At 42.9% G+C, this 5,727-nt stretch overlaps 1 long non-coding RNA gene across 1 annotated transcript; it reads right to left on the reverse strand.

Moving 5' to 3' along the window:
• Positions 1-1,065: 1,065 nt before the first annotated feature.
• LOC108540954 (uncharacterized) lies at positions 1,066-5,682 on the reverse strand. The gene is made up of 3 exons (XR_001888813.1): positions 5,576-5,682; positions 4,499-4,596; positions 1,066-1,258 (listed from the first exon to the last, which is right to left on the reverse strand). It is a non-coding gene; the product is annotated as an uncharacterized LOC108540954 (long non-coding RNA).
• Between the last annotated feature and the right edge of the window lie 45 nt (positions 5,683-5,727).

Below are 5,727 nucleotides of genomic sequence, written 5' to 3' on the forward strand. Positions count from 1 at the left end.
CTCTGTCTCAAAAAAAAAAAAAAAAAAAAAAAAAAAAAAAAAAGTCAGACTTGTGAAAAATCAGATCACTATCTCTAGCAACCAGCCCAGGAATCCAAACAATAAACCTTGCAAAAAATCTGCTCCAAACAGCCAGGACTTGATTAATAACTGACAGCTATGCATCCCTAACCCATCATATATGATGCATCACTTCTAATATTTTTTTCTTTACTCCATTTTGCGGATGAAATGATGCCCCACTTCTAGTTAGGCCACCCATGGCTACCCCATGCCACAGCCTCCAGTCAGGGCATACCTGAAGCCTTCCCTTTGCCCACTATAAAGCTTTCCCGCTCCTCTGCCTGCTTTTGAGTCTCTGCCAAAATGCAAGTGATGGTGGCTGACTCACTTGTGATAGAGAGCTCTGAATAAATAGTATTTGCCTGTTTTCATTGGTTAGCTTTCATTTATTTCCACAAGTATTTGCTAATTAGATCAATCAAAAAGTAAAGATGTAGGTAGAGAAATAAGACAAAGTACCTCTCATTAGAGAATTTACACTCTAGTTGGGTACTCAGACATTAAATAAGTACACAGTTATTTATTTGTTTGTTTGTTTGTTTTGAGACAGAGGCTCACTCTGTTACCCAGGCTGGAGTGCAATGGCACGACCTCAGCTCACTGTAACCTCTGCCTCCTGGGCTCAAGTGATCACCTGCCTCAACTTCCCAAGTAGCTGGGACTACATGTGTGCACCACCACACCTGGCTAATTTTTATATTTTTTGTAGAGATGGAGTTTTGCCACATTGCCCAGGCTGGTCTCAAACTCCTGAGCTCAGGTGATCTGCCTGCCTCAGCCTCCCAAAGTTCTGGGATTACAGTGTGAGCCACCGTGCTCAGCCTATGCAGTTATCTTATCATAACTGGGATGTGTGTTATGAAGATCTGAGATGGTAGTTGAGATACAGAGATGAGTAAAAGGTAGTCAGGCAAAGGGGGCTGGGTAGAAAGAGAGATCTGGGAAGGAAAAACAGCATCTGCTAAGTACTGGAAGCAGGAAGAACTTGGTACCTACCAGGAACTGAAAAAGCCCAGTACCATGCAAAGGCTGTGCATCAGGTCCTGTTGACTAGTTCCCTAGAACCACTCTGGTTCTCATTCGTCCTGAAGCCCGACTGATTCTCCTTTTCTTTGGTTCTGTGAGGTCTGCCTTCATAATATTCTTCTTTTGCTTAAGTTACAAGAAGTCAGTGTTGCTTCCAAGCAAACATCTCCTATTGATAGAATTGCTGTGTTACATCTCTTGACTTATTTTTGTTAAACTCTTTTATTATCATAAAACTTTTCATGTGTTTATGTCTTATCTCCCAATTAGATAGTATGTATCTTAATGGAGCCACTAAATTTTGGGGGTGATTTGTTATACAGCACTTGTTCACACTTGAGTTCCAGGATCTATGTGATGAGATCTAGGTTTTTGAGCCTGAGTTTGTTACCACAGTGGGATGAGGCTTCAGGGTCTCGTAGGGTGGGGATGAGTATGGGAGGAATGTGAACTGTTCTGACCAGAGGGCAGACTGTGATAGATTGTGTTTCCCAAAGATGGTCACAAGTGTATACCCCATTATCCATGCTCTTCGTACAGTATATCTGATACTGCCTCCACCTAGAGGTGGGAGTGTATGTTCTCACCCCTCCATTCTGGCCAGGGGCTGTTGTCTGACCAATGGAGTCCAGCTATGTGACTTTCAAGGCTAGGTCATAAAAAGGAGGTAGATTCTGCTTGGAGCTCTCTCTCTTTTTCTTGATACTTGCCATGTTGTAAGGAAGCCCAAGCCTCATGGAGCAGTCACATTTACATGGTACAGCCAGTTGCCCTAGCCAAAGTCTCAGTCAACAGCATCAACTGCTAGACATGGTGATACTAGCTCTCAGCCTTCAAGTTCTCCACCAGACATTGCTGAGCAGATAGAAGCCTTGCTCATTGCACCATCTGTATTTTTTACTCAGAGAAACCATGAGAGACAATGATCATTGTGGTTTAAAGCTATAAAGTTTTGGAAGTGATATGTTATGAAGTAATAAATAATACATTATGTGATAACTTGGAATGTTTGTGATTAAAATTTTTCAACTGAGACACTTGAAAGCTATTAGCTTCAATCCTGGAGAAAAAAAGACACATTGCAATTTCTGGAATTTATTGTGAAATGGGGCTTTTATGAATCTCATCAATCCTATCCTTAGGTTTAAGATTGTTTTCCCCTAAGGCCAGGCACAGTGGCTCACACATGTAATTCCAGCACTTTGGGAGGCTGAAGCCAGAGGATTGCTTGAGGCCAGGAGTTCAAGACAGCCGGGACAGTACAGGGAGACTGACTCAACAAAAATTAAGACACACCTATAGTCCTAGTTTCTCAAAAGGCTGAGGCAGGAGGATCACTTGAGCCCAGGAGTTCAAGGTTACAGTGAGCTATAATTGTGTCGCTGCACTCCAACCTGGGCCACAGAACAAGATGTTGTCTCAAAATATATATATATATATTTTTTTTTCTAGAAATTTATATATCTGTTACTTCATGGGAAAAAATTTTCAAAATTAAAATTAGCTTTCAGCCATAAAAAGGAATAAAGTACTGATACATAAAACAATATGGATGAACCCTGGAAACATTATGCTAAGTGAAAGAAGCCAGACACGAAAGGCCACGTATTGTATAATTCCACTTACATGAAATGTCGAGAACAGGCAAATCCATAGAGACAGAAAGTAGATTCGTGATGTTTAGGGGCTGGAGGAAAGGGAGAATGCAGAGTGACCACTAACTAATAGGTGTAAGATTTCCTTTTGGGATGATGAAAATGTCTTAGAATTAGATATGGTGATGATTGCACAACTTGGTGAATATACTAAAACCCACTGAATTGTACACTTAAGAGTCAATTTTATGGTATGTGAAAGGTATCTTGGTAAAAATTAAAATTGCTAAGTTTTCTTTGATCAACTAGGAGTGAGAGAGATCCACTAATCTGTCTATACGGTCTACTGAAGATATATACATGAAGACCTTTTTTTGTGACAGTCTTGCTCTGTCTCCCAGGTGGGAGTGCAGTGGTTCAATCTCAGTTAACTGCAACCTCCACCTCCCAGGCTCAAGCAATTCTTGGGTCTCAACCTCCTTAGTAGCTGAAATTTCAGGCACGTGCCACCAAGACTAGCTAATTTTTTGCATTTTTAGTAGAGACAAGGTTTCACCATGTTGGCCAGGCTGGTCTTGAACTCCTGGCCTCAAGTTGATCTGCGCTTGGCCTCCCAAAGTGCTAAAGATAAATTTTGATAAGGTCATTGACAACTTTGTAAAAGTTAAGACTCAAAACAGAATTTGTAATATTATTTTTCATCCCTGTGATCAACCAATATAAGATATGTCTTTCCTTTTTTAAAAGCAAAAAGTAGGCTGGGCTCAGTGGCTCACACCTGTAATCCCAGCACTTCGGGAGGCTGAGATGAGTGGATCACTTGAAGTCAGGAGTTTGAAACCAGACTGGACAACATGCTGAAACCCTGTCTCTACTAAAAATACAAAAATTAGCTGGGCGTGGGATTACAGATGCCTTAAACCCAGCTACTTGGGAGGCTGAGGCAGGAGAATCACTTGAACCTGGGAGGCAGAGGTTGCAGTGAGCCAAGATCATGCCACTGCACTCTAGCCTGGGCAACAAAGCCAAACTCCATCTCAAAAAAAAATCCCCAAAAGTATGTTAATATAACTGAAATTATTAACCCATTGCTTTTCCCCTTCTTTACTGTGTGCATATGTGTATATACACACAGTAAAGAAATTTTGTGTGTGTATATATATATACTGTGTATACATACATACTGTATATACACACTGTGTATATACTGTGTATACATATATACTATATGACTGTATATATATACACACTGTATATATACTTTATATACATGTATATCTGTGTATACATATATACAGATGTACAGATATATATGTATACATATACATATATATGTAGTATATCTGTGTATGTGCTATATAGCATAGTATGTAGCATATCTGTGTCTATGACCTCAGGCCATCCACATGCCTCAGCCTCCCAAAGTGCTGGGATTACAGGAGTGAGCCACTGTGCCTGGCCTTTTAAAATTATTTTTAGTAGAGACAAGGCTGGCCTCTTCTCTTCTATTACATTCTCTATGGCTCCACAGACGGTCTCAGTAGGATAATATTCCAGCTGCTCAGAGTGGTGACCTGTTCTGTAGCACACCCTTGGATTGGCTTTTCTTCTTTCCAGTTTCACTTTTTCCATTCTTCTCTTTCTGTTCCTTGTGATTGCTTTTCACTATAAACTACCTGCATCCAGTTCTTGTCTCAGGCTTTACTTACTGGAGGAGCCAAGCCTAAGACAGATTCATGTGTAAAATGTGATGGAATGAATTAGCAAACTTGACAAGGACCTGGCAGGCCTGGGTTCCAAATCAACTCTGTTACCTGATTTGTAAAAGTCACTTTATCTACTGAAGAGGTGGGCATTTTCATCATCATTTTCAGGTGGTATTATGGGAGAGGATCTTCAAACCGTTTGATAACTGGAAAAGCAAGAAAAATGTTTGTCACGCGCATAAAAAGAGCGTGTGTGTGTGTGTATATGTTAATAAAGGCATAGAAAATGGTGGACCATCACGGTTTACTACATATTTTTGTATAGCTTGAATTGTTTGCAAGAAGAGTGCATATTAGTTAGCTTTATTTAGACCTCCGGGGAAAAAGAGAAGACTGCATCTTGTGTAATTAAAAAAAGAAATAAATAACGTCCACCTCCAAGGAAGTTGAATGATGCTTGTTAAAGTGCAGAGCAGAAGCCACCAACCAAGGTAAGAAAGCCAAGCTGTGGTCCTGTATGTGCGCTAGGAGGCAGCGGAGCTAAGAGCCAGGCCAGGCGGCGCAAGAAACCGCGAACCAAGGAAGGGCGGCTGGGTCTTTGTAGTCGCCAGGGGGCAGAAGTGCAGGGCAACCTAAATCTGCAACTACCCGCTGTTGCCCAGGCTCCAACGCCAGGCCGAACATTTCAGAAGTCATAAGTTCCATCTCTCTGCCGCAGCCGAGACAGATTGGAGGGTTTTCAGAGTCAAGGGGATGCCCCCCCGCCCCCCGCCTCAGAGAAGCTTGGCACACTGAGCAATCTCAACCACTCTCCCCTCTGCTCCTCCCTTCCCTATCCCCCAACACCCATGGAGGGGAAATTGAGTCACTGGGAGGAGAGGCCAGAGTCATCAGGGGAACCAGGGCCGACGCCAGCCCTCAGGGCCTTCCAGATGCTAGGAGGAGGAGGGTTCTCCAGGAAAACAAAGGGGGGTGAGAGGGGAAGGCGGTTGGCTGGGCAGAAGCTGAGCCAGACACATGGAGAAACGCTGCCCAGGATCAAAGGAAATATGACATTTGAAAAGAATGTGCGCGTCTGCATGTGCTGTGCGGGCGGGGAGGGGGCCCGGGGAGGGGCAGAGTCTGGGGGAACAGGGGATGGGCCTCGGGGTCTCTATCCCTGCCTTTCTCGCCTCCGCTTCCCACCTCCCTTGTCCTCTTAGGTACAGGCTGGTTGATGGGTCGAGGTGTTCCTTGTCCTCCCTCCCCGTGTGTTTCTCCCTCCTTTATTTCCGAGATGAAGCTGGAAGGGAAATGTAACCTGAGGAGACCAACCAAAGGAAAAAAAAAAAAAAAAA

This window comes from Rhinopithecus bieti, unplaced genomic scaffold, assembly GCF_001698545.2.
Source record: "Rhinopithecus bieti isolate Rb0 unplaced genomic scaffold, ASM169854v2 scaffold_20178, whole genome shotgun sequence".
NCBI classification, from domain to species: Eukaryota; Metazoa; Chordata; class Mammalia; order Primates; family Cercopithecidae; genus Rhinopithecus; species Rhinopithecus bieti.